Genomic DNA, 9,241 nt, shown 5'->3' with positions numbered 1-9,241 from the left:
AGACAGTTTTGGGAAAAAGGGGGAGGTCCATGGGAGAGGAATGCACATATGTGATGGCTCCAATGCTTATCTTACTTTCACAGAGGACAGAGAATTGTCACAAGATACCAGGAAGAGGGAAACATAACTTCACAGAGGATAGAGAAAGGTCACAAGAGACAGGGAGAGGGTGAAGTGGGCACCACGTAGGCTTTGGACTCTGAAACTGATACTCTGCAGAAAAATGACCAATTAGGAAATCACAGGGGTCATAAATTAAGGAAGGGTCCAATTAGAAAGGGTCATGAAGAGACAAACTGCTGCAGCCTTTATAAACCGGGAGACAAAGCGACTCAGAAGATTTTTGGTTAGATTTTTTCCCATTAGAGAGAGAAAGAGCAGGTTTTTCCCACTTGGGGACCCCTGCCCAGGCAAAGTTTGTATATGCTTCCAATAAACTTCTACATGTTTTCCTAAAGAAGCCTTTAGTTCACGAGTTTATTCTTCAAACTTCATAGGGTAAGAATCCACAAAGGGGAGATTCTGGGCCCCAAACTCCACATATCAAAAGTATGTTCTAATGTTTTCTAGTTAAAAGCCAAATGATGATGGTTGGGATAGTGAATACACAATATACACATAATGTATTATAGAATTGTATACCTGAAACGTATATAATTTCATTAACCAATGTCACCCCAGTAAGTTAAGTTTTTAAAAAGGAAATGATGATGGTGACTAAACTAAAAACTGGATCCAGGGCATGTTGTGCTGTCTGAGGCACATGCTTCTGAATACGGAAACACACTGGACAGCTTAGTTTGTGATTATCCAGATGCCCTTTTTGAGTTGGTCCCAACTAAGAAGAATCCTAGGTACTTATACTAAAATTGTCCAGTTTACTTAACTAAATGGGTGTGTGGCACTGCAATTAATAAGGTTTCCTGATAGAATAAGGACTGAAACTTAATACAAAGCAGGACTGCAAAATTACCTCCTCCTGGGCAGTGTTAAAGTATAGGTATTCCCTTCATTCAGCCTCTCAAAAGACTGACACCTGAAAAGACTTAGTCATGGCTAGCTTCCTAATATTGACCGTGCTTATGCACCTCTTTCATTCCTAAAGTTTTCTGTTGTGTGTGTGTGTGTGTGTGTTTTCCCATAATTTGGAATACATAATCACCTCATTTATTTTCTCCTTTTGTGGGTGAGGTTGGAAGTGAAGTCTTAGTTCTTAGTTTTATCTTTAAATCTTTTCATGATTATCCCATATGCAAATCATAGTTATTCAAGATTCTTTATTACTCTACACCAGCAAACTATGTATGTACCTTAGTAATATGTATCAAATCTCTTTCTACTGGCTTAAGATTTATAAAGCTTCTGTCTTCTACAATCCATTTTTTAATTTTCTCTATTACATACTTTTAAGGCTTTCCTATTTCTGTAAAATCCTCCCATATTCAGTATTTATATTTACCACTAGATCCTCAATATTTAGTAATCAAACCAGAGGCCCAGTGCATGAAATTCACACACAGGTGTAGAGTCCCTAGGCCTGGCCAGTGATCAGGGCCGATCAGGTTCCCCCGCCTCCCCGCCTCCTGCCTCCTCCTTCCCTCGCTTCCTCAGCACCCGCCACCGCCACTGGTTGCCCGCCATGTTCCACACTGCCCCCTGGTGGTCAGTGCACGTCATAACAAGCAATCAAACTCCCATTCTCCTGGTCGAACTCCTGACAGGACACTTGCATATTAGCCTTTTATATATAGAGATGATGTCCTTTACTATAGAGCTTTCTAAAGCTAAAATAACATATTAACAACATAGTGGGCATTTTGAAATATCACTCTTTCTCTTATTCCTCAATATATGAATTTAGTAGTTGCCATAAATTCCACTACCATACAATTGTTTTTTTTCCAGTGATTGAATCAAACATCTCAGAATGTCAAGAAACTTTAAAAGTTTTTTCTCTCAGGACTTGTGTTTGTAAGTTTTATAGTAAAATCAAGAGGTTTTTTGTAAAAAAATGATTTTTCAAAATATATCAGTAGTTGGAAAAATACCCTTATTTTCAGCACATATACTTCAATAACTACTTTACTAAGAAAATAATAAAAAATACAATTAAATATGTATCTACAATGAAGCAGAGTTAGAAAGAGCCTAAATTCTCAGGAATTGTGTATAATTATACTATGAATCTATGAGATCAAGTATTATGTAACTGAAAAATATTTTCAAATAATTTTATGTTATTTTAAAAGGGACAAAACTGTAAATACAGCCTGTCTTAATGTGTGAATACACACACACACACACACACACACACACACACGTATCAAAGAACTTCAGAAGGAAGAGTACTAATGGGTTAAAAATGAATAGATCTAAGTAGTAAGATTTAGAGGTTTATAAATCATCTTTATCAGTTTGTATGTTTCCAAATTTTCTACATGCATTATGCTATGCTAATAAGTAAAAAACAAACCTATCTTTAGAAACAGAGAAAAATATGTATCTTTTTTGTAAAGAATAAAAATCTATCAGCCAGGCCTTCTCAATATCTGTTCTCATGTGGGAGATAGTAATTTTTAAAATACTTCTATTTGCACAAGTAACTGTACCAGAGGTATACACTCTAGTCTCCCTTATTCTAAAGTCACTCCCTGGGAATGAATTAAACAATAAGGGAGATTCCTGAACTCTTACAAAGAGTCAGGTGCAATTTAGTGAGCTAAATGCTTCCCAGAAGCCCTAGATCAGGGCCGCACATGGGCCATCAACTCCACAGGCATCTACTAAGTGGCCTCCCTCAGCACACTTCACTCGCCCAGGAAACTTCTCCGACAGCAACCAGTTAGGCTACGTTGTCTAGCCTTGGAGCAATTCTCCTAACTTCAGTAGCAAAAGTAAAGGAACAAAGAAAGTACCTTTCTTTTTGTACTCAGTTGGTAAAATAAGACTCAAAGAGCATAATCTGAACCACTTTACCCCTAATAAATTGCCTTAATATACACTTCATTTTTTTTTACTAGTAGTACTGATCCTAAAATCATAATATCTCAGACTTCTAGAGATTTTACGTTATACATCTGAGTCTCATATTTTAAGTCTATAAGAATCACATGCAGATATTGTTTAATGAGTTTCCTAGATTTCACTCTGAGAAATTCTGATTTGGTGGTAGGACTCTATATTATAAATAACATCTCAGGTATAACTGGGACTAAAGGGGCCCATGGAGCACATTTTGGTGGGCTTGAAGAATGAGTCTCATTCCTATAAAATATTTTGACAACACATTTAACAAATGCCATCTGCAAAGAAGGCAGAAAGTTACAATCATTAGCAAGTTTAAGCGTACATGTATATCATTAAATATCTATTTTGAGCCTCTAGGTGACTTCCATATCCTATTTCATGTCCACATCACTACACTTTAAGAAAATAAAATTGTAAAACAAACAAAAGAGATAAAAAATAAACAAAAGACAAATCACCCAAGTAGATCAGATCTATACAGCCACCATCAACAGCTTCAATAAACCTCACATATTAAATGATTTTACAGAAGGGGACAAAAAGCTGAATTGTTTTGTAACATCTTCTAAAGTAAAGAAAATTGACCCATTAGGCACAGTGACGAGGGCCCACACTACTTTTAAAAGACCAGGAGGTGTTATAATTTCTTTCTTTTGAACTTGGGAGAAGATTTAAACTTTTAAGTAAAAGAAAGTGGTTTAATATATATCATTAATCTATTTGTCTTTACATCAATAAAATTGTATATAAAACTAGAGGCCCAGTGCACAAAATTCATGCACTTCGAGCAGGGGGGGGGGGGGAGTCCTCAACCCAGTCTGCGCCCTCTTGCAGTCCAGGAGCCCTCAGAGGATGTACGACTTCCACAAAGGCAGGAGAGGCTCCTGCCACCGCCACTGCACTTGCCAGCTGTGACCCTGGCTTCTGGCTGAGTGGCGCTCCCCCTGTGGGAGTGTACTGAACACCAGGGGTTATCTCCTGCATTGAGCATCTGCCTCCTGGTGGTCAGTGTGCATCATAGTGACCAGTCATTCCACTGTTGGGCCAAAACTGGCTCTCTGACATCCCTTAAGGGGTCCTGGATTGCGAGAGGGCACAGTCCAGGCCAAGGGACCCCACTGGTGCACGATTGGGGCCGGGGAGGGACATGGGAGGTTGGCCAGCCTGGAACGGGCCACAGAGTGCTCCAGGGCTTTCTGGCCCATCTTGCTCAGTCCCAATCAGCCTGACCTCAGCAGCAAGCTAACTTACCGGTCAAAGAGTCTGCCCACTGATGGTCAATGCACTTCATAGTGCCTTAGCATATACTTTGCATATTACGTTTGATTGGTTGAGTGGCCAACAGGATGACCAGACACATAGGATATTTTAATATATAGCATCAATCTACTTGTCATTACACCATCTAATTATATATATAGTTATGTAATTATATATATATGTGTGTGTGTGTGTATGTGTGTGTATATATATATATATAAAATTTAATGTAGAAGGCAGAATGTGAAGGCAAAAGTGGTTAAGGTTCACAAAAGTCTTAAAGCAGATCTGATCCAAAGTTGTCTTTCATGATTGTCCTGCTTCCTAAACTCATTTAGGCTAGGCTTATAACTGTTCTTCTCTTCTTTCTTCACCTTATACCATCAAAAATGACTGTGAAGCTAGTTATTACTTACATTTCTCACTAAATTATTTGTCAAATTATGAGGAGAAAAAATATGAGTTTCTAACAAACCACCAGGTTCCAAAGACATCTCCAGGAAATGCTTCTTGGGTGACTGACATGAATAAAAGCTGCTAAAGAATCCACAGTCAGATGGAAACTGCTTGAGAAGTGCACACTTAGCTTGTAACACGTAAGCAGGCAAGTTATTACTTATCTCCTGTATTTGATGAATTATGTTCTTAATCCTTTTAGATCTTTCTTAGTATGAATTCTGCTCCATGAATTCCATTACAGACAAATTTGAATAAAATACCAACTTTTTGAGCATTCATTTTGTTTGCTCAACTTCCTTGTCAAGAAAATGAAAGAGGCATTTGAGGAAAGTTTACTTGCTTCTCCCCCAAGAAGTTCATAAATCAGGTTTGTCTCATTCTGAACAGGCTATATATCATTTTTAAATTTTATATACTTCTAGCCAATAAATTCTATTTCTCAGAATCTAGGTCAAAGTACTCTTTGAAAACAACTAAAACTCTGAATTACAAAACATATTTACCAACAAGCAATACATAATGAAGATATTCATAAACAACCAGAAATGCAATAAAAGGGATATGCCTAAGTTAATAATGATGGCAGTGATCAAGTTAATATTTTTTTCATTCTATATATTTGCATTTTTGCCTGGAAGGAATTTGGAACAATGACAGAACAAATATTTGTTATATTTAGGTTCTGAGTAAATTGGTTGGGGACTGAAGCAACTGAAGTGTCTGGTGCCAAGATTTCTCTCCTGGTTCCTTTTTATCTTCTATGAGAATTAATGCAGCCTTAAAGCTAGCAATGAAAGTGGAAAAATAAGTCAACATATTAAAGTAGATAAAGATAATAAAGTAGATTATATTTTAATATGAAATTAATAATAATATAAACATTTGAGTTGCTTTAAAGTCTATCAATGGGATGTGGAAAAGCCATAATTAATTAAAAATTAGTGTATGTTAAAATAAAATTGGTCATTTCCAGCGGTATAATCCTGTCTCTTTACTTATTTTAAATTTTATATTTTGTCTCCTTTATGAAAGTTTCACGCTGCAATATTGTTTGATGTGTATGCCATCATCTGATTTATCTGTCTACCCTGCTTATGACTAAATCAATCATATGAATTATTAATGATACCAGTTTTCCTTGCTTACCTCTGAATGAAGAGGGTATAGCTCTTCATCTGAAGTGAAGCGCTTGCCTTTTATAGAAATCTGAAAATTAAATATAATGGAAAATTCCATGGCTACTTGTATTTGAGAAAAAGTTATTATTTCAGTACATCTCGTGGTGGTTTCTTTTAGTCTTCACATTTGTCTCCACTGCTTCAAATACCTAGCTTGCTCTTACTAAATAACCTCACCAGCCTGACAGGCAATTAATTCACTTCTTGCCAATCTTCTGCTCCCGAAAGCCTCTCAACCATACATCTTAGTCTGCGCTTCCAAATAGCCAAGCCCAGTTGAATGACACCAGTATAAATGTGTATTAAATAACTTATTTGGGACTTTACAGGGCCTGTCCCAAACTCTCAATACCTTTGTAAATCATTCCTCTAATACCATTCCATAATCTTAATCCGCTTTCTTCACCCTCGCAATCTTTTCTGGGTTCCCTATCCTCTGCAATTTTCCATTATCGATGTATTCAAAATTCCAACATAATTTTTTCCCTTTACATTTGGATCCCTTCCTATACATAATCTCTATAGCTTTACCTTTCCTTTTCCTTCCTCCCACCTTCCTTACTTCCTTTCTTCCTCTGACAAAATGCTAATTAGAAAAATAACTCAATTTTTTATTTTTTTTCTACATAATTATTAATTACCCCTAGTGCCATCTGCCTGTATCTTTCTTGATAATTCTATAGATGTGTTTATTGTCTGCAATTCTTACTCATTATTTTAAATCTCTCTTTCCTTATCTTTTACTGTAGCCTTAAAGATCTTTGTGGTCTCTAACATTCTTTCTCTGCTTGCATGAAGAAATAGTCTACTGGGTATGTCAAATTTATTATATTTACAATTATATTAAAATTTTGTTCATCCTGTCTCTTCACCATTCACCCAATAGCCAGCTACTATTTGTAATCTTCACTGTCTTTGTTAATGTCTCTGCTCAGAATCAAGGCCCTGGGGCATTGCTGACTTCTTCTTCTTCTCCATTAATATATGCAATAATTTTCTAAGTCCAGCAGATTCTACCCCAACAATACTTCTAGCGTATGCTTATAGGCTTTTTTGATCACTTAAAATCAGCATCAATATTCTTATGAACTGAGAACCAAGATGGCAGCATAGGTAATCACCAATACTTGCTGCCTCCCACAACCACATCAAAATTACAACTAAAATACAGAGCGGCCATCATTCAGAACTGACTGAAAGCTGCATGAATGGAAGTCCATCTAGAGAAGTAAATAAAGTATATCAAGACTAGTAGGAGGGGCAGAGGCAGGTTAAGGGCTGGTCCAACACCCATTTTTTTCAATTGGGAGGGATATTTCGCCTACAGAGGGGTCCCAGAGCTGGGAACAGAAATCCCTGTAACTTCAGGCTGTAAAAACCAGCAGGAACTGTGGCTAAGTGACATAAAGGCTGCTGGAGACCCAGGCAGTTCTTACACAGTCTGCATCCTCTAGATTCCAGTGCCAGGCAGCAGCTATGGGGGATTAAGGGACATATGGGGATGAACTGGTTTGTCTGGCATGGAAGCAGGAACTCGGGAGCAACTTTCTGGGGTGGCCACAGGGGTCCTTATTCCTTTTCTGAGACCTCCCCTGTCACAGAGCTGACTGGCAGCCATATCTGAGTTTCCATTAGCATGGTCCACACTCTTCCCTCTGCCCTAAAAACCCACCCCATCCAATTTGCAGCCTCACATAAGCTGTTTGCAGAGGCTTTTCCATACAAATGGCCTGTCCTGGCTCATGCTTCAGGCATTTCTAAAATCTCTCAAACAAGCTGCAGCTGGCCTCAGCATGCCCCCAAACCTACCAGTGAGACCCAAGACCCAGCACTAGTACCACCCTGCCTTGCTTCACACCTAGGCCTCGCCTGAGCACTTCTAAGCCCAACACAAATAGCAGCCACCTGAAGATCTCTTCTGTAGCTTCTGCTGGGTGGGCCCAGGCAGTGGCTGACTTTGTAACTCCTGGGAGGCCCCAGAGCCAGTGCATTAATAAAAGTTTAGTGGAGGAGAAAAAAGTTTAGTGCTGAAAAAAAAATAGAGCTCTATTCCATTACCTCTAATACCCAGTTATTATTCCAGAAGTAAGAATTGAGATGTGGGGGGAAATAATTATGTTTCTGAAAACTGATTTCTAGAATACTACATTAGGAGACTGAGTTAGTAAACTTTATTGCACTTATCTAACTTATTAGTGTCCAGTTATTCTGTCACTGGTGAAAATTAAATAGAGTATGGAAACAGAAATCTTTATATTATACCTACAAATTGAATATGCACCAACCACATAATGAGATAATGTAAAGAAAACTAAATAAGAGTAAATTCTTACAAACCATTGGGTATGACTTTCTTTCACCACTGTAACTCCATCCCCCACCCTCAGTCTTGGAAGAAGTGCTATCATGAAGACGTTTGGAGAGGAACTAATATTATTTTTTCAGCTGATCTCTTTAAGTGGGGCCTGAAGGAAAGATCCAAGCTAAAAGACTCCATTAGATATTCCCTTGGAGAATAATATGGTCATTCTTGAAATGCTGCAAAGGCAATAACAATACTAAATCTGATTTAAAGCAAACAATTAAGTTAGAATTATTCAGTTCCAAGAAGTGGCTAAGGAAATATAGTCTATAAATGTAAAAGCTTGTTACTAACAAATCATGCCTTTATATCACTAGTGTCTGACCTAGAAAGCTATAGCTTTAGTAAACTTTAAAACCCATGTCTTTACTGCTCTTTTTTACTTAACCCTATGACTGGGACTGAGCACCAAATAAAAATCTGAGCATAAGGGGTTGTGCATCAAATTACTATACAAATTAAACTAATCAATTTATAGGAAGCATGAGATAAGAATGATGCAATTCTATTAATTGAACAAATATAGAAACCTCAGGAAATATTTTACGAAATTTTGCCACATCACATTTTCTCTGGGTATTGGAAGAAATGTGCATTTGACATTTATTGGCCTAGAATAATGTACTGCACATATTCTTTATGAAATGAACTCATTTAACTTGAATTTTTGTTTGTACATTTAAACTCTAATCTTGCAGCGGCTTTTTTTAGTTGCACAGCCATATATCTAGATTAATTTGGGACATTTCTGATGTTAAATATTATGTTATATTGTAATAATAAGGGCTAACCCATGTGTTCGGGTTTCTGATTTGGAAAACATGGCCACTACATTGATCACTCTTAAATGGAGATGGGAATCAAAGTGGTTATTTTAGAATAAAAGTTCTTAACATAAAAGAGAGAGAGAGAAAGATTCAGATGGGTTTGGGTAGAGAGGTCTCCCCAGAGATTG

The sequence above is a fragment of the Myotis lucifugus genome, unplaced genomic scaffold, assembly GCF_000147115.1.
Source record: "Myotis lucifugus unplaced genomic scaffold, Myoluc2.0 scaffold_24, whole genome shotgun sequence".
NCBI lineage: Eukaryota > Metazoa > Chordata > Mammalia > Chiroptera > Vespertilionidae > Myotis > Myotis lucifugus.
This window is presented reverse-complemented; position numbering follows the sequence as displayed.